This window comes from Ovis canadensis, chromosome 18 (genome assembly GCF_042477335.2).
Source record: "Ovis canadensis isolate MfBH-ARS-UI-01 breed Bighorn chromosome 18, ARS-UI_OviCan_v2, whole genome shotgun sequence".
In the NCBI taxonomy this organism is placed as follows: domain Eukaryota; kingdom Metazoa; phylum Chordata; class Mammalia; order Artiodactyla; family Bovidae; genus Ovis; species Ovis canadensis.
This window is the reverse complement of record NC_091262.1, coordinates 58,519,992-58,546,051: the sequence shown is the minus strand read 5'-3', so window position 1 is coordinate 58,546,051 and position 26,060 is coordinate 58,519,992. Positions and strand designations below refer to the sequence as shown.

At 48.0% G+C, this 26,060-nt stretch overlaps 4 non-coding genes across 4 annotated transcripts; 2 read left to right on the top strand and 2 right to left on the bottom strand.

The window, feature by feature from the left end:
• Positions 1-6,910: 6,910 nt before the first annotated feature.
• Positions 6,911-7,074, bottom strand: LOC138423967 (U1 spliceosomal RNA). The gene has a single exon (XR_011250545.1). It is a non-coding gene; the product is annotated as a U1 spliceosomal RNA (small nuclear RNA).
• A 2,598-nt stretch (positions 7,075-9,672) lies between these two features.
• TRNAY-GUA (transfer RNA tyrosine (anticodon GUA)) lies at positions 9,673-9,762 on the top strand. Its single transcript is given in 2 exon segments — positions 9,673-9,709; positions 9,727-9,762. It is a non-coding gene; the product is annotated as a tRNA-Tyr (tRNA).
• Positions 9,763-17,470: 7,708 nt separating this feature from the next.
• LOC138423978 (U1 spliceosomal RNA) lies at positions 17,471-17,634 on the bottom strand. Its single transcript, XR_011250555.1, has one exon. It is a non-coding gene; the product is annotated as a U1 spliceosomal RNA (small nuclear RNA).
• A 4,385-nt stretch (positions 17,635-22,019) lies between these two features.
• On the top strand, positions 22,020-22,183 carry LOC138424072 (U1 spliceosomal RNA). The gene has a single exon (XR_011250640.1). It is a non-coding gene; the product is annotated as a U1 spliceosomal RNA (small nuclear RNA).
• The last annotated feature ends 3,877 nt before the right edge of the window (positions 22,184-26,060 follow it).

The following is a 26,060-nucleotide window of genomic DNA, read 5'->3' as shown; positions in this document are numbered from 1 at the left end:
GAGCGACATCACTTCACTTTTGGGGTTACTCAAGGCAAGAATACTGAAGTGGTTTGCTATTCCCTTCTCCAGTGGACCACATTCTGTCAGACCTCTTTACCATGACCCGACCGTCTTGGGTGCCCCCACACAGCATAGCTTACTTAGTTTCATTAAGTGAGGCTGTGGTCCGTGTGATCAGATTGTCCTGGATGGTTGGCGCATAGACAATATATAATACACAGCCGTGGACAAATTCTAGGCCTTCAGAAGGGGCTGGGACAGCATTATCCCCACTCTCAAGATGTAGGCATGTGATGACAGCGAAGGCCTGTTTATGAGTCCCTTCCAAAACAAGGGACTTGTGCTTTCGATGGATTCAGAAGACCAGGCAAGACCCTGGCCATTTGCTAAGGTTTTTCATAGATGCTGTATAGAGAGTCTCCTGACTGCTCCGGAAGAAATAGGAGACTGCCATCGTAAGACTTGGAATTACCATCCTGATGTGGACCTTTCCTCTAGTGATAATGTTGCCGTTCCCCATCCTGGCTTCCCTGATAGCTCACTTGGTAAAGAATCTGCCCGAAATGTGGGAGACCTGGGTTTGATCCTTGGCTTGGGAAGATCCCCTGGAAAAGGGAAAGGCTATCCACTCCAGTATTCTGGGCTGGAGACTTCCATGGACTTCATAGTCCATGGGGTTGCCAAAAGTCGGACACAACTGAGAGCCTTTCACTCACTTCACCATCCAAGCAAGTTCTGGCCCAGGCTCTTCAGCCCCATAGGCACTGGGACATGTAACATGTGTAATGGAAGATGAATACTAAATTTGCAACAACAACAAAAAACTCCCCTGTGCAAAACAGGGAACAATATTTACTCCTCTTTCTCAAACTGTTTATTCTTTTGTTTTGTTTTTGTCTGTGCCAGTCTTAGTTTTTGGCTTGCGGGATCCTTGTTGCAGTGTGTGGGATCTAGTTCCCTGAATAGGATGAAACCCAGACCCCTGAATTGGGAGTGTGGAATTTTAGCCCCTGGACTAATAGGGAAGTCCTCACCATTTCTTAAAAAATTTGCAAATACCTGATCTGTCCTTTTGAGATATATAGATACATAGTGTTTTTAACAGCTAAATAAATCTTTTGTCAGTGTTGCAACCTAAGAATGTTTGTTGTGGGCCTTTGAAGCCATCTTCTTTAAGTGTGAACGTTAAGGAAGTGCCCCATCTTCCCCTACCTCAGGGAATTTAGCTAAAGTGGCTGGCTCCATGTTGTAACGACCTGCTTGCCATGGAGATACAGTTTTATTTCCTTTTGGATAAAGGCACACGGATGGCCACTCCAATTACCAGTTGAATTTAGGATGAACTGTGTAGCAAATGGTGCTGTCAAGTCCTCCTATTGAGGACAAGATCTTGAAGACATATATGTAATAAGTTGTATCTGCCTGCCTATATAACAGGCAACATTCTTATTGTTATGGGGTAAATTGTGTCATTCCCCCTGCCCCAAGACTCATATGTTGAGGCCCTAGCCCTCATGTTACTGCATTTGGAGATAGGGCCTTTAAGGAGGTAAATTAAGATTGAAATAAGGTCATAAAGGTGGATCTCTTAATTCAAGATGACTGATGTCCTTAATTGCAGATGTGAGGGACAGCTTCAAGCCAAGGAGAGGCCTCATAAGAAAGCAAAGCTGCCAATATCTTGGTCTTGGATTTACAGCTCCTCAGACTGGGAAATGTTGCTATTATTCAAACCTCCCTGGCGCTCCATGATGTATTATTACAGCAGCCCAAACTGAATGATATCCTGTCTTTGCAATCTATTTGGTGCATTTCTTGTGATGCACATTGCAATGTGGTTTAGTAGTTTTTCAGTAAAAATATTTTCTTTCTATCTTTGTGGAGAGGATTCCCTGGTTTGACAGGAGATGGTATTCTCAATGGTCTGGCATCGAGGACAAGTGTTGGATTGGTGGTTCTTGACTTGACTGAATTGGGTAAACATCTTGTGGTCTCACAACAGTCAGGTAAGAAAAGACCCTGAGTTATTAAAAGTTATAAAGACCCTGAGTTATATAAAAATCTCCCTTTTAGGACTTCCCTGGTGGTCCAGTAGTTAAGACTCCATGCTTCCAGTGCAGGGGGCAGGGGTTTGATCCCTGTTAGGGAGACTTCTGCATGCCATGTGGTGTGGCAAAAAAAGAAAAAAGAAAAAGCCCTTTTTTAGCCCTCTGCTCTTTTCAAATTCTAGCTAGAGGAACCACCTGCTTCAATATCAACATATTAAGTAAGCATGGGTAACATTTTTTTTGCTATTGCTGTCACTTCAGTCGTGTCCGACTCTGTGTGACCCCATAGACGGCAGCCCACCAGGCTCCCCCGTCCCTGGGACTCTCCAGGCAAGAACACTGGAGTGGGTTGCCATTTCCTTCTCCAATGCATGAAAGTGAAAAGTGAAAGTGTAGTCTCACTCAGTCGTGTCCGACTCTTCGTGACCCCATGGACTGCAACCTACCAGGCTCCTCCGTCCATGGGATTTTCCAGGCAGGAGTACTGGAGTGGGGTGCCACAGGTTCTAAAATTCTCAGGATCACTATTAGCACTGAAGGTAAAAGAAATATGTCTGTGTGTGTGTGTATATATATATATATATATATATATATATATATATATATATACCAGCTTCCCTGGTAGCTCAGACAGTAAAGTGTCTGCCTACAATTCGAGAGACCCGGGTTCAATCCCTAGGTCAGAAAGATCCGCTGGAGAAGGAACTGGCAACCCACTCCAGTATTCATGCCTGGAAAATCCCGTGGACTGAGGAGCCTGGTAGGCTACAGTCCACGGGGTCGCAAAGAGTCGGACACGACTGAGCAACTTCACTTTCACTTTTCATTGCTCTCATCAGGGCTTCCCTGGTGGTGCAGACATTAAAGCGTCTGCCTGTAATGAGGGAGACTTGGGTTCGATCCCTGGGTTGGGAAGATCCCCTGGAGAAGAAATGGCAACCCACTCCAGTATTCTTGCCTGGAAAATCCCATGGACAGAGGAGCCTGGCAGGCTACAGTCCACGGGGTTGCAAAGAGTCGGACATGACTGAGCAACTGAACTGAACTACTCTTCAATTTCTTGGAAGTGTTTTACTTTCCATCTGGTGATAGCTCAGTAGAAACTGTTGGGTTTTGGGGCCACCTTTCTACTTGTTCCTTTTCCTCCATGGTTTGCATATAGAACAAGTTCTCTGACTTGAGAAACATGTATTCTTATTTTCTCCTTTTAAACTACTGGGGAGACCTGCTGTGCATATTAAAAGCTATCATGTCCTGTGCTATAGATGCCATGTTGGTGGAGCTCCTTGGAGGAAAAAACCCCCTAATTAATTTGGTAACTATGTACCTCCTGAAAGAAGAGACGGTTGGCCAAGAGTGACTATCTCACACTGCACTGGAAAAGCCCTCCAGAGACCAATCCACATAAGGAGGTAGGCCTTAGCAAATAATGACAGTTTTAGTTTGAGATAGAGAACAATTAACAAAAGTTACCTATCAAATTAAGGAGAAAAAAGAGAATTTTATTCTAGTCAAATTGAGGATTATAACCCAGGATAAGCTCTGAGAAAGAAGTCCAAGGCACAGTCACATATATTTTTCAGAACAATTAGTCATACATCAAAACAAGATACTGACATTTTACATAAAGTTCACCAAAGATGCATAGTTCAGGTAAGCATGTACAAATCAAGCAGCAAGCCACCACCATACCCTTTGACACAGCTGGGAAAGAATGCCAATCCTCTGAGAAGTTACATCGCTATTGTCAGAAGAAAGGGAGAAAAAAATTGATCTTTATGGTCCAGCAGGCATTTCCACCTCTAAGGAGTTCTGGTTAATGTATAATATACATCACACACTAGGGAGGGCCCGTATGGGCAGGGACTATGTTACACTTAAATTTTCTTGTCGTGTTTATACATTCAGTTCCATCAGAATCAATAATTTACCAAAAGGATAAGCTATGGTCAGGTATAAAACAATATCCTTTGTCAAGAATTCAATTAAAAGGGGGCTTCCCTGATGGCTCAGTGGTAGAGGATCTGCCTCTGGAGACACAGGAGACACAGGTTCCATCCCTGGTCAGGGAAGATACTACATGCTGTGGGGCAACTAAGCCCGTGCGCCACTACTGAGCCTGTGCTCTAGAGCCCATGAGCCACAACTACTGACAGTCCCTGGGCTGCAGCTACTGAAGCCCGCGTGCTAGAGCCTGTGCTCCAAAATGAGAGAAGCCGCCACAGTGAGAAACCCACACACCGCAACCAGAGAAAGCCCACACAGCAACTCAGACCCAACACAGCCAAAAATAACTAAATAGGTTTAGCAAAAGAATTCAATAGAAGGAATAAACCAGTTTTTAAAAAATCAGAAAAATGAAAAATTTAAAACAGCGCCCACCTTGTAAAGAAGTAAATTTGATAAATAATTGACTAATTTGTAGATTTATACACAATCTCAGAAAAATTAATTTGTTATTCCATTAATGTTAAGGCCTGTAAGCTTCTAACCCTGCAGTTATCCTGACTTCATACCATCATCTGCGAGGTTTATCTGTGTCATTGATCTGAGCTCTGGTTATTTTTCTGTCCCTCTAATGGCAGAGTCTTTGTTTTCAATCACAGAGTCCTATATTGATGGCAAAGGATTCCTCAAGGGTTTCAGGACTCTTCTATTTTCTCTAGGAAAAAAACAAATTTATGGGAAAACTTACAGAACTATGTCCCAGCAGAAGAGTCTTTAATTGTAGATGATTTTCTGACAGCCTCCTAAAGGACACTGGAAAACCAACACCTCAGCTTTGTTCTAGCTCCTTGCTTCACAGAGAAACAAGGCCTCACTAGACAAACTGTAGTACTGTGAAACAGAAGTAAAATATTTAGGGTATGTTGTCAATCGAAGGCTGCAAAGTGTTACAAGCTAAGAGTCACCTAATTTTTCAGTGAAGCATCTAGTACCAAAAAAGAAAAGACAGTTTGGGGTCAGGTACAAGTACTAGTCAGGTAGGGACTTCACTGGTGGCTTAGCAGTAAAGAACCTGCCTGCTATGCAGGAAACCTGGTTTCAATCCCTGGGTCAGGTAGATCCCCTGGAGAAGGAAATAGCAACCCACTCCAGTATTCTTGCATGGGAAATCTCATGGACAGAGGAGCCTGGTGGGCTACAGTCCATAGAATCACAAAGGGTTGGAAACGACTGAGCGACTACACCACCACCACCACCAGTCAGGTACTTAGATGGTAGGTTTCAGCTTTTCCAGAGGCAAAACTTCTGACAAAGCACTGCGTGGGAATTCCCCAGATCCACTGGTTTGGTCCCTAGAAAAAAGATTTTGAAAAAAAAATCAGCTATTTTCCCCCAACTTTGGTTATTCCAATTTTTAGAAAAGAAAATTTCACTTATTTTGTTATGAAAACAAAGTTGTGTTAATGGAATTTTAAGTCAAAAGTTAGGATTAGGCTATAAACCTAATAGTATGGTTCTTAGTTCTTGATTTCGGTGTCCTGGAAGTGCCTACTTGTGTGCTTTTAAGCTGCAGTAGCAAGCAGCTGCCTCACTTTTTGAAGGCTCAAACCCTGACCTTGGGTTGCTTATTTGCTATCAAAGTGAAAGAGAAAATCAGTTGGATTCATATTTCCCATGTGAAGCCAGTAAGTACCTTAGGAAGACCAAAGGGTGATTTACACAAGCACTTGACACTTAAAATTTCTGAATAACTGACATTGGAACTGAGCTGCACTGAAAAGGTAATGATTCTTTCCTACAGATACATGTTTCCAGTCAATGCCACTTTGCACTCGCAGAAATGGTTTGTATTGAAGTCGAACAGCTGTCATTGGTGATTATTGGCAGAGCACTTTTCATAATATCAAAATAAATCTAACTTGATTCCATGTCCTCAAGCGTTAAATTTGACACGAAAACAATTTGAGTACAGTGTTCTGTCTGCTATACAGCAAAATGACTGTTACATATACATTTAAAAATATATATTTGCTCCAGTCAATGTAAGTACTTGACTTACATATAAAAGGTTAACTCTAAAAGCTGACGTAAAACCCAACATTCAAAAAACTAAGATCACATGTCATCCAGTCCCATCACTTCATGGCAAATAGATGAGGGAAAAGTGGAAACAGTGACATTTTATTTTCTTGGGCTCCCAAGTCGCTGGAGATGGTGTCTGGAGCCACAAAATTAAAACATTTGCTCTTTGAAAGGAAAACTATGACAAACATAGACAGTGTATTAAGCAGAGACATCACTTTGTTGACAAAGGTCTGTATAGTCAAAGCTATGTTTTTCCCCATGAACGAGAAAGATCAAGCACCAAAGAACTGATGCTTTCGAACTGTGGTGATGGAGAAAATTCTTGAGAGTCCCTTGGAGTGCAAGGAGATCAAACTAGTCAAACCGAAAAAAAAGTCAATTCAGAATATTCACTGGAAAGACTGATGCGGAAGTGGGACCTTCAACTTGGTCCACCTGATACATTGAGAAAACCTGATGCCGGAAAAGATTAAGAGCAAGAGAAGGAAGCAACTGAAGAATGATAGTTACAAAACATTATCGATTCAATGAACAAAAATGAGGTTGCTTAAACTATGCTCAATGGGTTAAGAAACAAAGTACATAGTAATATTACACGAAATTAACATGACACCAAGTGAATCGGAAGACTTAAGACATCTGAAATAATCAAATTCAGATATGCTTTATCACTCACTGTAGAAATAAATAACTATTTTGTAAAACTGTCTTACAGTTCTTAGACCTACCTTTTCAACATAAGTTAAACAAAACACAACTCATTTACTTTCAGCTTATCACAACGTAGACAATCAGCAGTTAAATCTACTATTCATACCAATGTGCATCAGGGGAAAGCGCGAACGCAGTCCCCCACTACCACAAATTATGCAGTCGAGTTTCCCACATTTGGGGAAATCGCAGGGGTCAGCACATCCGGAGTGCAATGGATAAGCCTCGCCCTGGGAAAACCACCTTCGTGATCATGGTATCTCCCCTGCCAGGTAAGTATGAGTTGCTGCCCACCCACCGCCCGACACGCTCGAGCTCGCCCCACTCTGCACGCACGGTCACTTCCCTCGCACCACCCCCGCACACTCAGCCCCTGCGCGCCCCTCGGCCCGGCCTCGCCCACCCGGGGAACAACCTCAGGAACCTCCGCGTGTGCACACGCAGGACACCGAGGCCCGGGAGGAGCGGGACCAGCAGCCTCTGCGCGCCGCTCATCTACATACGCCACGCCCCCTGCCGAGATGTCCCGGATGTCATGTTCTTCCAGGCGGGGGCGCGGGACCTACTAACCCCACCCGAGACTCGCCGGTGTCTCGGGAGGGGAGCGCGCGGGCGAGCGGCGACCAGTCGTGGGGGACGTGGGAAGACGCGAGCTCGCGGTGCCCCGCAGTTGAGGGGGTGGGTCGGGGCTCGAGTCTGGTCTCTCCTTCCTTTCAGCGAAAAATAGCCCATTTTTGCCCTCTCCTCTCTGAACTCATCTTCTAGTCATGGAAAGTTCAGGAAAGACCTATTTGCCGGTTTACATTAAGCGCTAAAGCCGCCTTAATAGGAAAGCGTGGTAATGTTTCTTCACGGTGTCTTTTTAAGTAAAAGTGACGAAAGTGCTTCGGGATATGTAGCCTATCCTAGTGATGCTGGAAGGAAAGCCCGGGGTCCTATTGCAGAGAGAAAACCAGGTGAGAGCGCGAGCGGTCGCCTCCACCGCACCAGGCGGGGGCTCCCGGAGCGCGGTGCTCGGGGTCAGGAGCCCTTGCCCTTGGGCCCCGCCCCCGCATCCCACCCCCCACCCCCGCCTGCTGCCCCAACGGGCAGACACTGGGCGGCCCCCCAGGTGTCCTTCGGTCCTTTCCGATCTGACTCGGTCAAAGAGAAACACAGCAGACCGCGGAGAAAGTGGTGAAAGAGACTTTATTCCGTGAATACTGACAGCAGGGGACAGAGCTGACCAGCTCCATTCCGGAATGGGCGAGGGGAGCGGGGTGTTTTAAAGGGAGGATGAGAGGGAGGGGGCTCAGAAGAGGCAGCAGTGACACACCACTGGTCAGTAGAGAGGCAGGCCAGCCGTGTTTGTCAGTGGGCAGTTACTGAAGTTAGGTTGGGTCCTCGCACAGAAAGTGGGAGACAGAGGCCCTATCTTTCTTGCTTACACTTCAAAGGAATGGCTCCCAGCCCAAAGAGAGACCCTTTGGACTAAGAGAAAACCAACTTCACAATTGCAAGCCCTTTTAAATGAATGCTCTAACAAAGGGCGGTCAAGCGACCTTCCTGGCGGTTCAGTGGTTAAGACTCTGAGCGCCCAATGCGGGGGCCGGCGGGGGCACGGGTTACCCTGGCCAGGGAACTGAAATGCAGCATAGCGCGGACAAAAAAAGAAAGAAAGAAAAAGTATGACAGGGGCCTGTGTTAGGTGTTGGACTTACTCAGAGAGGACGTTTAAAAATTGTTTTTAATTGAAATATAGTTGTTTACAACGTTGTGTTAGTTTCAGGTGTAAGGCAAAATGGTTTAGACGTCATATTTTAGTTAGAGAAAGGGGTGAGGAGGTGGGAGAAAACTGACAATAGACACCGTAGGCAAATTCATTAGTACGTTAGATGCTAACAGCTATGAAGAAATTAAAAAAACGAGGAAGGAAAGGAGATGGGGAACTGCTGTAAGGAGGCAGGTTGCTGTGTTGATTTCGGTAGTCAGGGGAGGCTCCCTGGAGAAGGTGACAATGTGAGCAGACTGGAGGGAGGAGGGGGATGGGCATAGGGCTGTCTGGGAAGAGCATCCCTAGCAAAAGGTCAGTGAGAGCAGTGTCTGGAGAACAGCAAGAAGGTCCTGAGTACAGAACAAAGTTTATGAATGGCACCGAGACTGAGAGAGGTGACTGCGTGGGGACAAGAACTGAGAGAGGGTCGTGTAGACCTTTGTAAGGGTTCAAGTCTGAGTGAACCAGAAGTTTCCAGAAGAGAGGCAGCTTCATCTAAACCCTCCACACCCCACCCCCACCCCTCTTCCACAACTCCCCTAGCAAAGGAGAGAACATCATTCTGGCTGGAAAGGTGGCCGAGCGAAAGCAGGGAGATCCATAGGAAACCTGCAGAATGCAGGCAAGATGTTACTGGCTTTGAAGGGTGGCACAATGTGCCACAGCAAATAATACCATTTTGACCAAAGGAGTAGTTTGAACTGACGGCACTTAAAGAGCACCAGGTGGCTGGCTAGGCGTTTGGCAGCCGGCTCCCCGGTGCCCCTCTCCTCGACCCGGCCTCCCGCACCCCACGCGCCCACCATCCATTTCTCAACGCCTCTCCCCTAGCCCTCCTCCCCGCTTTCAGGCCGCGGTCCCCACTTGTAGAAAGAGGGAAGGCGGAGAGGACACGAGGCATCTTGAAACTCGGCGCCCGGATGCCGGCCACCACCACGCCCGGGCCGCAGGCACCCCGCAGGATTGCCGGGTCCTCGCACCCTCACCCGGCGCCCTGGCGGTGAGCGCACCGGTCTCTTCAAAGGGGCTTCCGACCAGCCCGGTCAGTCTCACCTCGGGCGTCCCAGTGAGGTGTTGCGGCATTTCCGGAAAAAGTAAGGTCCCCGGCCGCTCGGTGGCGCGCACCCTTCGATAGCTCAGCTGGTAGAGCGGAGGACTGTAGATCCGACACGTGTGGTCATCCTTAGGTCGCTGGTTCGATTCCGGCTCGAAGGAGGTGCTGGTTGCTTTTGCTCCCCAGGGAAAGGCACCCCGCCACCGGCGCCTCTTCCCCCCCCGACACCCTGCGGCAGCGCAGCCTCCTTCCTTCTTGGCCAGAGGCGGGAAAGCCTTTCGGGGACACCCTCACAGCCCCGCGTTGGCCGTGGCCTGGGGTCTCGCCTGCGCCACCTCCTGCCTGCGGGCCGCACACAGGCCCACAGCGCGGTGGCCTCCGCCGCGGGCAGAGCCCTCTCTGCTTTTATTCGCTTTCCCACCCCCACCCTTTCCCCACTCCCGCCCAGGCCCACCAAATGGCAGCTGTGCTCCAAAAGCCCTGGAGCGAGGCCGACAAGCACCCAGGCCAACACAGAGTCAGGGACAGCGGGGCACCCTTCCTGAAACCCCCTCAATGCCGGCTCAGTCCCCAGCTCTGTCCCCCAAGGAAGGTCACAGTCTGTTTCTCCCAGTCACAGTCTTTCAACCTCCCAACCACTTTCTCTCTGTCCCTTTCATATAGTCTCTGCAGGTGCAGACTTGGGGAGACAGAAATCCTTCCCAGCCATCTCTCAGGGCAGAGCTGCCACCCCAAGATCTTCCGAACCACTGCCTACCCTGCTCCTACATAGAAGCAGACGCCCGCAAGAGCAAAAGTCAGCAGGGCTCTCAGTGGGCCTGACAGTACTGATGAGAAATTCCAAGGCTGCTTCAGGTGTCCTGTCCTTCTGAGGACCCAGAAGTGGCCCCCGGGGAAGCCTCAGCTTTCATGGGCCGTTGCACCTATCCCTGTAGCCGCTGGAAGGTTCGAGTTCCTGTGGAAAGAACAAGGATTGCTCCCACCCTTTAAAGCGCCCACACCATTCTGTACATCTGGTGGAGGAGAGAGTTCAGCTCAGTTCAGTCGCTCAGTCGTGTCTGACTCTTTGTGACCCCATGAACCGCAGCACCCCAGGCCTCCCTGTCCATCACCAACTCCCAGAGTCCACCCAAACTCATGTCCATCAAGTCGATGATGCTATCAAACCATCTCATCATCCTCTGTCGTCCCCTTCTCCTCTTGCCCTCAATCTTTCCCAGCATCAGGGTCTTTTCCAGTGAGTCAGCTCTTCGCATCAGGAGGCCAAAGTAGAGATGACAGCAAAAGTACAGACGAGCTCAGAGAGCCCTGAGTCGGGAGCAACGGGGGCTGATGGCAGGGAGAATGGTGGAGGGTGGGATGGGAGGCAGGTGAGGAGATGTCAGCATGAGGGGCACATAAATTCACCTAGTTGCACAGACCACTAGCCTGTGGGTTCTGACCAGGTAGCTAACTTTAGTGCTGGGTCCTTAAGGCTAAATTGGGAGAAAGAAGAGGATGAAGTGGAGAGAGCACGCAGAAGGAACTGGGCTGGACTGTTATCAAGAAGGAGCAGCTTTATTTTGGGCACAGACTGGTTTGGGTGTGGATACAGAGAACAGCAGGGAGTGGTACTTTCTCTCTCCCTTCCTGTGGGAGGGAAACTCCAGAGACTCTGCTTACAGTTGGGAGTCCATCTCAGAGGACTCTCGGCAGAACACCGATGGCAGGGTGGCTCTCTGAAACCTCAGGGGCGCTGGGTGGCCGTCCCCGACCCCTAAGGCCACAAGCCATTTTTTGGTTCTGGTTCTGATTGAAGGCGGGAGGAGAAGGGGACGACAGAGAATGAGATGGTTGGATGGCATCACCGACTCAATGGACATGAGTTTGAGTAGTCTTCGGGGGTCGGTGACAGACAGGGAAGCCTGGCATGCTGCAGTCCATGGGGTCGCAAAGAGTCTGTCACTACTGAGCACCTGAACTGAACTGAACTGCCTCTCAAACTGGAGACTGTGTTTCTGCTTTGTCTTCCTCTCCTGGCAAACTCCTGTGGTCACCCAGCACTTCTCATCTCAGCCCTTCGCATCGTCCCACTGCTAACTAACACGCGCCAACCTGGAGTCTTTGGAGTCTCCCTGGGCCTAGAGGGCTGTGCCGCGCAGTCTACCGGTGCCCTTCCAGAAGGGTCCGTGGCTCTGCGGCTGCAGAAACCCCAGCCTTGAATGATACCATCTGTAAAGACCAGCAGATGGGGCCAAAAGAAAGAAACTTAGGCCTTTGTTGGATCTATTCCCGAAGGGATGTGGAGGTGTGCAATCCTTGGGGACCTGGATTTGGGGAAGTTGGAAGGGGTGTGGGTTTCGGTGACCACATGGCAAACTATTCTGGTCTGGGTGTCACAGAGACTGGCAGGGGGCCTCTTAGGCACTGTCCCCCAACCTCAAAGGGGCAGAGGTACCTGCTGCCTGGTCAGGGAGTGGCAACACACTGGGCTGAAGGAAGGCCACTTCACTGTGGCTTGCTGTGCCTCTGGAGGACTTTTGCTGGGTGGGCTAGCAATCTTGGGTGGTGGACACACACCCAGTGGGATCTGAAATGTTTGTAGCGTCCAACCTGGACACCTGTGCCCTCTGCCCCCTCCCTCTGGATTCCACCCCCCTCTCCAGGAAGTCCACAGAACCTTGACCTCTTCCAGAAAGCAGCCCCTTATGCCCAGGAACTGGGGTAGGTGGGTGAAGGAGGGCAGCCAAAGCTGAATAGCTACAGGCCTGGTTACACCTGAATGTGCTGATTGCTCTGAGCCTGATAGCCTTCCCCATCACTCCACAGGAAGCCTCGCTGCGACCCGAAGTCATGGTGGGCAGGAGGGCGAAGGGGCACATCAGCTTCCACGGGAGGTGAGGCTCTTAGTAGTGGAACATGCAAGCCTGGAAAAGTGAAGAAATGTACGGTGACTGATTTGGGGGCATATCAAGCGCATAGGAGCCAGTTTCAAAGGAGTCCCACTGCCAAATCAAGGTAATGATAATAATAGAACATAATCCATTGAGTAAAATAGGTACAGGGCTTAATACCAGTGATGCACCAGTATTCATCAACAAGAGGAACCAGATTTTAGTCTCTAAATATCATTCTTCAGCAAAAGGAACCAGGGCCAACAAAAGGAAGCCCTTAGCCACTTTTGAGGGTATTTATCTTCCTTTGGGGGGTTCTGTTGTACATGTAAAAAAAGATCTGCTGTTTTTGTTTTCGGGCTGTACAGCTTTCAGGATCTTAGTTCTTTGACCAGGGATTGATGTCTTGCTCCATCAGTGAAATCCTGGAGTCCTAAACACTGCACTGCCAGGAAATTCCCTCCACATTCTTTTAAAATTTTTTTATATATTAAACTAGTTGATTTACAATCTTGTATTAATTTCAGGTGTACAGTTGAGATTCCTTGCCATTTTATAAGTTATTACAAGATATTGAATATAGTTCAATGTGCCATGTAGTAAAATCTTATTTTTCATAGTGTTCTATAACTATTAATCCCATACTATTAGTTTATCCCTGTCTTTGGCCTCCCCTTCTTCTCCCTACTCCCCCTTGATGCGCAGCATTGTTTTCTCTTTATGATTGTTTCTGTTTTATAAATGAGTTGACTTCCTTTTTTAAGATTCCACATATAAATGATATAAAAAACTCTTGAGAGAGTCCCTTAGACTGTGAGGAGATCAAAGGAATCAATCCTAAATGAAATCAACCCTGAACGTTCATTGGAAAGACTGATGCTGAAGCTGAAGCTTCAATACTTTGGCCACCTGATGCGAAGAGCTGACTCACTGGAAAGGACCCTGATGCTGGGAAAGATTGAAGGCAGGAGGAAAAGCAGTGAGAGAGGATGATGAGATAGTTGGATGGCATCACCGACTCAATGCACATGAGTTTGAGCAACCCTGGGAGACTGTGAAGGACAGGTAAGCCTGGCTTGCTGCAGTCCATGTGGTTGCAGAGTCAGGCACGACTGAAACAGTAAGTGATTTTTATAGATATTATATCTGTCTTCGTCCGATCTGCTTAGTATAACCTCTAACACCTATTCAGTTCAGTTCGGTTCAGTCGCTCAGCCGTGTCTGACTCTTTGGGACCCCATGGACTGCAGCACGCCAGATCTCCCTGTCCATCTCCCGGAGTTCACTCAGACTCCATGTCCATTGAGTCGGTGATGCCATCCAACCATCTCATCTTCTGTCGTCCCCTTCTCCTGCCGCCTTCAGTCTTTCCCAGCATCAGGGTCTTTTCCAGTGAGTCAGTTTTTCACATCAGGTGGCCAAAATACTGCAGTTTCAGCTTCGGCATCAGTCCTTCCAATGAATATTCAGAACTGATCTTCTTTAGGATGGACTGGTTGGATCTCCTTGCAGTCCAAGGGACTCTCAAGAGTCTCCCCCAACACCACAGTTCAATTCTTCAGTGCTCAGCTTTCTTTATAGTCCAGCCCTCACATCCATACATGACTATTGGAAAAACCATGGCTTTGACTAGAGTGACCTTTGTTGGCAAAGTAATGTCTCTGCTTTTTAATATGCTGTCTGGTTGGTCATAAGTTTTCTTCCAAGGAGCAAGCGTCTTTCAGTTTCACCGCTGCAGTGATTTTGGAGCCCCTCAAAATAAAGCCTGTCACTGCTTCCATTGTTTCCCCATCTTATTTGCCATGAAGTGATGGGACCAGATGCCACGATCTTAGTTTTCTGAATGTTGAGTTTTACGCGAACTTTTTCTCTCCTCTTTCACTTTCATCAAGAGGCTCTTTGGTTCTTCTTCGCTTTCTGCCATAAGGGTGGTGTCATCTGCATATCTGAGGTTATTTCCCGATTTGGAACCAGTCTGTTGTTCCATGTCCAGTTCTAACTGTTGCTTCCTGACCTGCGTATGGATTTCTCAAGAGGCAGGTCAGGTGGTCTGATATTCCCATCTCTCTAAGACTTTTCCAGAGTTCGTTGTGATCCACACAGTCAAAGGCTTTGGCATAGTCGATGAAGCAGAAGTTTTTCCTGCAACTCTTGCTTTTTCCGATGACCCAACGGGTGTTGGCAATCTGATCTCTGGTTCCTCTGCCTTTTCTAAATCCAGCTTGAAGAGCTGGAAGTTCAGGGTTCACGTACTGCTGAAGCCTGGTTTGGAGAATTTTGAGCATTATTGTACTAGCGTGTGAGACGAGTGCACTTGTGCGGTAGTTTGAGCATTCTTTGGCATTGCTTTTCTTTGGGATTGGAATGAAGACTGACCTCTTCCTGTCCTGTGGCCACTGCTGAGTTTTCCACATTTGCTATGCCAGCACGTTCACAGCATCTTTTGGGATTTGAAATAGCTCAACTGGAATTCCATCAGCTCCACTAGTGAAGGTCCTAAGGCCCACCCACTTGACTTCGCATTCCCGGATGTCTGGCTCTAGTTGAGTTTGAGTGATCACTGGTGCTGCTGCTGCTGCTGCTAAGTCGCTTCAGTCGTGTCCGACTGTGTGAGACCCCATAGATGGCAGCCCACCGGGCTCCCTCATCCCTGGGATTCTCCAGGAAGAAACGCTTGAGTGGGTTGCCATTGTCTTCTCCGAGTTGAGTGATCACACCATCTTGATTATTTGGGTCGGGAAGATCTTTCTTGTAAACACCTACTCAAAGCGCTGTAAATTCAACAGAGACCCTTTTCCCACTTGCCTGGGTAATACTGAAGTAAAACCACACTAACTTGGAAAGGGATTTGATTTAGGTCATACCTGAATGGTCTAGCGGTTTTCCCTACTTTCTTCAATTTAAGTCTGAATTTGGCAATAAGGAGTTCATGATCTGAGCCACAGTCAGCTCTCGGTCTTGTTTTTGCTGACTGTATGGAGCTTCTCCATCTTTGGCTGCAAAGAATATAATCAATCTGATTTCGGTGTTGACCATCTGGTGATGTCCATGTGTAGAGTCTTCTCTTGTGTTGTTGGAAGAGGGTATTTGCTATGACCAGTGTATTTTCTTGGCAGAACTCTATTAGTCTTTGCCCCTGCTTCATTCCGCATTTCAAGGCCAATTTTGCCTGTTACTCCAGGTGTTTCTTGACTTCCTACTTTTGCATTCCAGTCCCCTATAATGAAAAGGACATCTTTTTTGGGTGTTAGTTCTACGAGGTCTTGTAGGTCTTCATAGAACCGTTCAACTTCAGCTTCTTCAGCATTGCTGGTTGGGGCATAGACTTGGATTACGGTGATATTGAATGGTTCGCCTTGGAAACGAACAGAGATCATTCTGTCGTTTTTGAGATTGCATCCAAGTACTGCATTTTGGACTCTCTTGTTGACCATGATGGCTACTCCATTTCTTCTGAGGGATTCCTGCCCACAGTAGTAGATATAATGGTCATCTGAGTTAAACTCACCCATTCCAGTCCATTTTAGTTCGCTGATTCCTGGAATGTCGACGTTCACTCTTGCCATCTCTTGTTTGACCACTTCCAATTTGCCTTGATTCATGGACCTGACATTCCAGGTTCCTGTGCAATATTGCTCTTTACAGCATCGGACTTTGTTTCTATCACCAGTCACAACCACAGCTGCGTGTTGTTTTAGCTTTGGCTCCATCCCTTCATTCTTTCTGGAGTTATTTCTCCTCTGATCTCCAGTAGCATATTGGGCATTGCTACTGACCTGGGGAGTTCCTAATTCAGTATCCTATTATTTTGCCTTTTCATACTGTTCATGGGGTTCTCAAGGCAAGAATACTGAAGTGGTTTGCCATTACAGACTGGTTCCAGATAGGAAAAGGAGTACGTCAAGGCTGTATATTGTCACCCTGCTTATTTAACTTCTACGCAGAGTACATCAAGAGAAATGCTGGACTGGAAGAAGCACAAGCTGGAATCAAGATTGCCAGGAGAAATATCAATAACCTCAGATATGCAGATGACACCACCCTTATGGCAGAAAGTGAAGAGGAACTAAAAAGCCTCTTGATGAAAGTGAAAGAGGAGAGTGAAAAAGTTGGCTTCAAGCTCAACATGCAGAAAACGAAGATCATGGCATCCGGTCCCATCACTTCATGGGAACTAGATGGGGAAACAGTGGAAACAGTGTCAGGCTTTATTTTGGGGGGCTCCAAAATCACTGCAGATGGTGACTGCAGCCATGAAATTAAAAGACGGCTTACTCCTCGGAAGGAAAGTTATGACCAACCTAGATAGCATATTCAAAAGCAGAGACATTACTTTGCCGACTAAAGTCTGTCTAGTCAAGGATGTGAAGAAGGCTGAGCGCCGAAGAATTGATGCTTTTGAACTGTGGTGTTGGAGAAGACTCTTGAGAGTCCCCTGGACTGCGAGGAGATCCAACCAGTCCATTCTGAAGGAGGTCAACCCTGGGATTTCTTTGGAAGGAATGACGCTAAAGCTGAAACTCCAGTACTTTGGCCACCTTCATGCGAAGAGTTGACTCATTGGAAAAGACTCTGATGCTGGGAGGGATTGGAGGCAGGAGGAGAAGGGGACGACGGAGGACGAGATGGCTGGATGGCATCGCTGACTCGATGGACGTGAGTCTGGGTGAACTCCGGGAGTTGGTGGTGGACAGGGAGACCTGGCGTGCCATAATTCCTGGGGTCGCAAAGACTCGGACACGACTGAGCGAACTGACCTGACCTGAACTGAACCTGGAAAGTGATAGGCGTTCGTAGGAAAAACTAGCTACAACTGGAAGTACAGCTAAGGGCATCGGCGGACAGCAAGGTACAACTTTGCTGCACATCTACGCGTACGGCAAACTACAAACACAAGAGCACAATAGCCAAGCAGAAAAAGCAAGCGCAACGATCACGGAGACAGCACACTATACAACTGCTTAGCTCCGGTCTGTTCTTGGTAAACCACGTAAGTCAGGGGAAAGCGCGAACGCAGTCCCCGACTACCACAAATTATGCAGTCGAGTTTCCCACATTTGGGGAAATCGCAGGGGTCAGCACATCCGGAGTGCAATGGATAAGCCTCGCCCTGGGAAAACCACCTTCGTGATCATGGTATCTCCCCTGCCAGGTAAGTATGAGTTGCTGCCCACCCACCGCCCGACACGCTCGAGCTCGCCCCACTCTGCACGCACGGTCACTTCCCTCGCACCGCCCCCGCACACTCAGCCTCTGCGCGCCCCTCGGCCCGGCCTCGCCCACCCGGGGAACAACCTCAGGAACCTCCGCGTGTGCACACGCAGGACACCGAGGCCCGGGAGGAGCGGGACCAGCAGCCTCTGCACGCCGCTCATCTACATACGCCACGCCCCCATGCCGGTTGTGTGCCCAACCAATCCCCAACCTAGGCAAGCTGCCTTGAGGTTTCCCGGCCCCAGGGTCTGGGCGCGCAGCGAGAAGACGCGACGTGGAGGGGGAGCCCGGGAAAACAGGAGTTCTGGGCGGCCGGAACCCCGCATTTGAGAGTGAGGGTGTGAGTCGCGGCTCCGTCCTAGTCTCACCTTCCGATTTTGTTTCCACAGCCAGACCGAACTCATCCCACTGGGCATGGTTATTATGAGGACCTTTCCCTCCCCCGACCCCGTTAAATATTTGAGTAATAAGATTTCCGCAGCCAGTTTAAAAGCGATCGCTTTATTCGCAGTGTCTTCCTGAGTTAGCATCTCCATCAACTACTTCAACACGTATCTGCTTCAAGATACACAACTAAACCAAGTGAAACTTAAAGGGGAAAAAAGTCAAGATTCTATCCTTGAAGAAAGTAAACCAGGGCAAGGTACAAACTTCTTCCACTTTGCAAAGAGTACAGTGCTTGAGTCAAGTATATAGTACTGGCAAATACAAAGTCTTAAATTTTATTTTGGCCCTTGCCCTGCCATTTGCAGGATCTAAGTTTCCCCACCAGCGACTGAGCCTCTGCTCCTTGCAGTGCAAGCACCATCCAAACCCTACCTGTCTTTCAAAATCCATCTGCAAGCAATGGGTGGGTCAGTAACTAGATAGAAAGATCCTTTAGGATTCCTTTCAGCCATGAGATGCTGCACCTATGGTTACTCCAACTGTACGATTGCTGTAATACCTTTTCAGATTCTCCCTCTGCTTGTGCTCTTTCTATGCTTTGAAATCTTGTAGGATAATGTACCACTCATATGCTGTATATTTCTGGTTTTTTTTTTTTGTTGTTGTTGTTGTTTTTTAGACTGTGCCTCTTGGCTCGTGGGATCTTAGTTTTCCGACCAGGGACTGAACCCAGACTCACTACCCTGAAAGGGAGGACTGCCAGGGAACTCCCTTCCCTGGTTTTCAACTATTGTTCCACCCAACTCTCTTGGGAGGTACAATACTCTCCCGTGAGTCACAATGACATGAAAGAGACACCTGTTAGGAAACCCGTGAGAGTGAAAGAGGAGAGCGAAAAAGTTGGCCTAAAGCTCAACATTGAGAAAACGAAGATCATGGCATCCGGTCCCATCACTTCATGGGAACTAGATGGGGAAACAGTGGAAACAGTGTCAGACTTTATTTTTTTGGGCTCCAGAATTACTGCAGATGGTGACTGCAGCCAATTAAAAGATGCTTACTCCTTGGAAGAAAAGTTATGACCAACCTAGATAGCATATTCAAAAGCAGAGACATTACTTTGCCAACAAAGGTCCATCTAGTCAAGGCTATGGTTTTTCCTGTGGTCATGTATGGATGTGAGAGTTGGACTGTGAAGAAGGCTGAGCGCCGAAGAATTGATGCTTTTGAACTGTGGTGTTGGAGAAGACTCTTGAGAGTCCCTTGGACTGTGAGGAGATCCAACCAGTCCATTCGGAAGACCAACCCTGGGGTTTCTTTGGAAGGAATGATGCTAAAGCTGAAACTCCAGTACTTTGGCCACCTCATGAAAAGAGTTGACTCATTGGAAAAGACTCTGATGCTGGGAGGGATTGGGGGCAGGAGGAGAAGGGGACGACCGAGGATGAGATGGCATCACGGACTCGATGGACGTGAGTCTGGGTGAACTCCGGGAGATGGTGATGAACAGGGAGGCCTGGCGTGCTGCGATTCATGGTGTCGTAAAGAGTCGGACACGACTGAGCGACTGAACTGAACTGAGCTGAGCTGAAGAATTGTGGCCCTCGTCAGGGCCACAATTACATCCATATTCATTTGATCCACAAAGTTAAGTCATTACTTATTTACTCCCATAAATTTAAAACTGAGAATTGGAAATGCTAAGGAGTTGGTTTTGATTCTAGGACTGGTAACAGAACAAGTAAACTCAGGGGCTGAGCCTGTCAATTTTTGGTGGTTACATGCGCTAATGACAAGCAAGCAAAGGGAAGCAGGATTATGTAGCAAACTAAAACAGAGAGGCTTTCCCTGACCCCCTCATCAAACACTGTAAGCCCTCAACCCCACCCCCTGCTCTCCATCGTGTCTTCTCTATCCCTTAATCCACTTTTCCCCTTTCTACTTCATGTTACGTTTGCTTATTTCTGTATCCCTCTTCTATTTCTCTGTTGCTACACAAAAATATCACCCCCCCCCAGAAAATATCACTCCCAAAGTTAAGAGCTTTGAAACAGAAACACATCTATTTTCACCCAAATCTGCAGTTTCTGGGGTCACAGTTTGGGACTGAAACCCGAGTGTGTCCCTTTTCCATGCATGGCTCTTGGCTTGTGGGATCTTACTTCTCCAACCAGGAATAGATTGGAGACAAAACTTTGGTCTACTGTTGAAGGAGATGATCGGTAGGCTGTGACCACTGGTCTTTGAGCTAGACTCAGGCAACCATTCCCCTGTCCTTGGAATGTATCCTCTGCCTACTACTCCCACAGTGGGAGCTATCCCAAGGAAAACACCTTGAGGAAGTAAGGTGTTGTTGAGACCATCTGAACAGTGTACCTGACAACCCAGTTAAGGAAGGCCTTTTTATAAACTTTTAAGACTTGGCCGGCAGGGGTAGAGAGCTACTCCTCTTTCAGCCACCCAAGACAATCTTAGTAAGTTCCTATGTTTCTTGGACCTGCCATCTACCAATTTAGGGTGGCCTGCCTCTATCTTGGCCTTCCCTGGTGGCTCAGAGGTTAAAGCGTCTGCCTGCAATGTGGGAGACCGGGGACCGATCCCTGGGTCAGGAAGATCCCCTGGAGAAGGAAATGCAACCCACTCCAGTATTCTTGCCTGGAGAATTCCATGGACGGAGGAGCCTGGTGGGCTACAGTCCACGGGGTTGCAAAGAGTCCGACACGACTGAGCGACTTCACTCTCACTTTCATCTCTATCTTTACTCTCTCGTTAGGGAGAGAGAAGAGACAGGTTCTAAAGCAGCAGCTTCCTCTCAACATGGCAGCCCGAGTTATCAGCCTTCTTACTCACAGCTCAAGTCTGCCACACAAGGTTCTCAGAGACACAGAAGAAGATGCAAGGCTTCCGCTGACCTAGCCTCAGAATCCCCTGAAAATCACTTGGGCCTCATTCTGTTGGTCAGCTTAGTTACTGGGATTCCAAGTGAGGGGTAGACTCTAAGTGGGCAGAGTAGCTGGGATATAAAATGTCTCATTTAATGTCTAAAAATTGTTTGGAATTCCCTGCCGGTCCAGTTGCTAGGTCCGTGCTTGCACTGCAGGGAGCAGAGGCTCAGTCGCTGGTGGGGAAACTTAGATCCTGCAAATGGCAGGGCAAGGGCCAAAATAAAATTTAAGACTTTGTATTTGCCAGTACTATATACTTGACTCAAGCACTGTACTCTTTGCAAAGTGGAAGAAGTTTGTACCTTGCCCTGGTTTACTTTCTTCAAGGATAGAATCTTGACTTTTTTCCCCTTTAAGTTTCACTTGGTTTAGTTGTGTATCTTGAAGCAGATACGTGTTGAAGTAGTTGATGGAGATGCTAACTCAGGAAGACACTGCGAATAAAGCGATCGCTTTTAAACTGGCTGCGGAAATCTTATTACTCAAATATTTAACGGGGTCGGGGGAGGGAAAGGTCCTCATAATAACCATGCCCAGTGGGATGAGTTCGGTCTGGCTGTGGAAACAAAATCGGAAGGTGAGACTAGGACGGAGCCGCGACTCACACCCTCACTCTCAAATGCGGGGTTCCGGCCGCCCAGAACTCCTGTTTTCCCGGGCTCCCCCTCCACGTCGCGTCTTCTCGCTGCGCGCCCAGACCCTGGGGCCGGGAAACCTCAAGGCAGCTTGCCTAGGTTGGGGATTGGTTGGGCACACAACCGGCATGGGGGCGTGGCGTATGTAGATGAGCGGCGTGCAGAGGCTGCTGGTCCCGCTCCTCCCGGGCCTCGGTGTCCTGCGTGTGCACACGCGGAGGTTCCTGAGGTTGTTCCCCGGGTGGGCGAGGCCGGGCCGAGGGGCGCGCAGAGGCTGAGTGTGCGGGGGCGGTGCGAGGGAAGTGACCGTGCGTGCAGAGTGGGGCGAGCTCGAGCGTGTCGGGCGGTGGGTGGGCAGCAACTCATACTTACCTGGCAGGGGAGATACCATGATCACGAAGGTGGTTTTCCCAGGGCGAGGCTTATCCATTGCACTCCGGATGTGCTGACCCCTGCGATTTCCCCAAATGTGGGAAACTCGACTGCATAATTTGTGGTAGTGGGGGACTGCGTTCGCGCTTTCCCCTGACTTACGTGGTTTACCAAGAACAGACCGGAGCTAAGCAGTTGTATAGTGTGCTGTCTCCGTGATCGTTGCGCTTGCTTTTTCTGCTTGGCTATTGTGCTCTTGTGTTTGTAGTTTGCCGTACGCGTAGATGTGCAGCAAAGTTGTACCTTGCTGTCCGCCGATGCCCTTAGCTGTACTTCCAGTTGTAGCTAGTTTTTCCTACGAACGCCTATCACTTTCCAGGTTCAGTTCAGGTCAGGTCAGTTCGCTCAGTCGTGTCCGAGTCTTTGCGACCCCAGGAATTATGGCACGCCAGGTCTCCCTGTCCACCACCAACTCCCGGAGTTCACCCAGACTCACGTCCATCGAGTCAGCGATGCCATCCAGCCATCTCGTCCTCCGTCGTCCCCTTCTCCTCCTGCCTCCAATCCCTCCCAGCATCAGAGTCTTTTCCAATGAGTCAACTCTTCGCATGAAGGTGGCCAAAGTACTGGAGTTTCAGCTTTAGCGTCATTCCTTCCAAAGAAATCCCAGGGTTGACCTCCTTCAGAATGGACTGGTTGGATCTCCTCGCAGTCCAGGGGACTCTCAAGAGTCTTCTCCAACACCACAGTTCAAAAGCATCAATTCTTCGGCGCTCAGCCTTCTTCACATCCTTGACTAGACAGACTTTAGTCGGCAAAGTAATGTCTCTGCTTTTGAATATGCTATCTAGGTTGGTCATAACTTTCCTTCCGAGGAGTAAGCCGTCTTTTAATTTCATGGCTGCAGTCACCATCTGCAGTGATTTTGGAGCCCCCCAAAATAAAGCCTGACACTGTTTCCACTGTTTCCCCATCTAGTTCCCATGAAGTGATGGGACCGGATGCCATGATCTTCGTTTTCTGCATGTTGAGCTTGAAGCCAACTTTTTCACTCTCCTCTTTCACTTTCATCAAGAGGCTTTTTAGTTCCTCTTCACTTTCTGCCATAAGGGTGGTGTCATCTGCATATCTGAGGTTATTGATATTTCTCCTGGCAATCTTGATTCCAGCTTGTGCTTCCTCCAGTCCAGCATTTCTCTTGATGTACTCTGCGTAGAAGTTAAATAAGCAGGGTGACAATATACAGCCTTGACGTACTCCTTTTCCTATCTGGAACCAGTCTGTAATGGCAAACCACTTCAGTATTCTTGCCTTGAGAACCCCATGAACAGTATGAAAAGGCAAAATAATAGGATACTGAATTAGGAACTCCCCAGGTCAGTAGCAATGCCCAATATGCTACTGGAGATCAGAGGAGAAATAACTCCAGAAAGAATGAAGGGATGGAGCCAAAGCTAAAACAACACGCAGCTGTGGTTGTGACTGGTGATAGAAACAAAGTCCGATGCTGTAAAGAGCAATATTGCACAGGAACCTGGAATGTCAGGTCCATGAATCAAGGCAAATTGGAAGTGGTCAAACAAGAGATGGCAAGAGTGAACGTCGACATTCCAGGAATCAGCGAACTAAAATGGACTGGAATGGGTGAGTTTAACTCAGATGACCATTATATCTACTACTGTGGGCAGGAATCCCTCAGAAGAAATGGAGTAGCCATCATGGTCAACAAGAGAGTCCAAAATGCAGTACTTGGATGCAATCTCAAAAACGACAGAATGATCTCTGTTCGTTTCCAAGGCGAACCATTCAATATCACCGTAATCCAAGTCTATGCCCCAACCAGCAATGCTGAAGAAGCTGAAGTTGAACGGTTCTATGAAGACCTACAAGACCTCGTAGAACTAACACCCAAAAAAGATGTCCTTTTCATTATAGGGGACTGGAATGCAAAAGTAGGAAGTCAAGAAACACCTGGAGTAACAGGCAAAATTGGCCTTGAAATGCGGAATGAAGCAGGGGCAAAGACTAATAGAGTTCTGCCAAGAAAATACACTGGTCATAGCAAATACCCTCTTCCAACAACACAAGAGAAGACTCTACACATGGACATCACCAGATGGTCAACACCGAAATCAGATTGATTATATTCTTTGCAGCCAAAGATGGAGAAGCTCCATACAGTCAGCAAAAACAAGACCGAGAGCTGACTGTGGCTCAGATCATGAACTCCTTATTGCCAAATTCAGACTTAAATTGAAGAAAGTAGGGAAAACCGCTAGACCATTCAGGTATGACCTAAATCAAATCCCTTTCCAAGTTAGTGTGGTTTTACTTCAGTATTACCCAGGCAAGTGGGAAAAGGGTCTCTGTTGAATTTACAGCGCTTTGAGTAGGTGTTTACAAGAAAGATCTTCCCGACCCAAATAATCAAGATGGTGTGATCACTCAACTCGGAGAAGACAATGGCAACCCACTCAAGCGTTTCTTCCTGGAGAATCCCAGGGATGAGGGAGCCCGGTGGGCTGCCATCTATGGGGTCTCACACAGTCGGACACGACTGAAGCGACTTAGCAGCAGCAGCAGCAGCACCAGTGATCACTCAAACTCAACTAGAGCCAGACATCCGGGAATGCGAAGTCAAGTGGGTGGGCCTTAGGACCTTCACTAGTGGAGCTGATGGAATTCCAGTTGAGCTATTTCAAATCCCAAAAGATGCTGTGAACGTGCTGGCATAGCAAATGTGGAAAACTCAGCAGTGGCCACAGGACAGGAAGAGGTCAGTCTTCATTCCAATCCCAAAGAAAAGCAATGCCAAAGAATGCTCAAACTACCGCACAAGTGCACTCGTCTCACACGCTAGTACAATAATGCTCAAAATTCTCCAAACCAGGCTTCAGCAGTACGTGAACCCTGAACTTCCAGCTCTTCAAGCTGGATTTAGAAAAGGCAGAGGAACCAGAGATCAGATTGCCAACACCCGTTGGGTCATCGGAAAAAGCAAGAGTTGCAGGAAAAACTTCTGCTTCATCGACTATGCCAAAGCCTTTGACTGTGTGGATCACAACGAACTCTGGAAAAGTCTTAGAGAGATGGGAATATCAGACCACCTGACCTGCCTCTTGAGAAATCCATACGCAGGTCAGGAAGCAACAGTTAGAACTGGACATGGAACAACAGACTGGTTCCAAATCGGGAAATAACCTCAGATATGCAGATGACACCACCCTTATGGCAGAAAGCGAAGAAGAACCAAAGAGCCTCTTGATGAAAGTGAAAGAGGAGAGAAAAAGTTCGCGTAAAACTCAACATTCAGAAAACTAAGATCGTGGCATCTGGTCCCATCACTTCATGGCAAATAAGATGGGGAAACAATGGAAGCAGTGACAGGCTTTATTTTGAGGGGCTCCAAAATCACTGCAGCGGTGAAACTGAAAGACGCTTGCTCCTTGGAAGAAAACTTATGACCAACCAGACAGCATATTAAAAAGCAGAGACATTACTTTGCCAACAAAGGTCACTCTAGTCAAAGCCATGGTTTTTCCAATAGTCATGTATGGATGTGAGGGCTGGACTATAAAGAAAGCTGAGCACTGAAGAATTGAACTGTGGTGTTGGGGGAGACTCTTGAGAGTCCCTTGGACTGCAAGGAGATCCAACCAGTCCATCCTAAAGAAGATCAGTTCTGAATATTCATTGGAAGGACTGATGCCGAAGCTGAAACTGCAGTATTTTGGCCACCTGATGTGAAAAACTGACTCACTGGAAAAGACCCTGATGCTGGGAAAGACTGAAGGCGGCAGGAGAAGGGGACGACAGAAGATGAGATGGTTGGATGGCATCACCGACTCAATGGACATGGAGTCTGAGTGAACTCCGGGAGATGGACAGGGAGATCTGGCGTGCTGCAGTCCATGGGGTCCCAAAGAGTCAGACACGGCTGAGCGACTGAACCGAACTGAACTGAATAGGTGTTAGAGGTTATACTAAGCAGATCGGACGAAGACAGATATAATATCTATAAAAATCACTTACT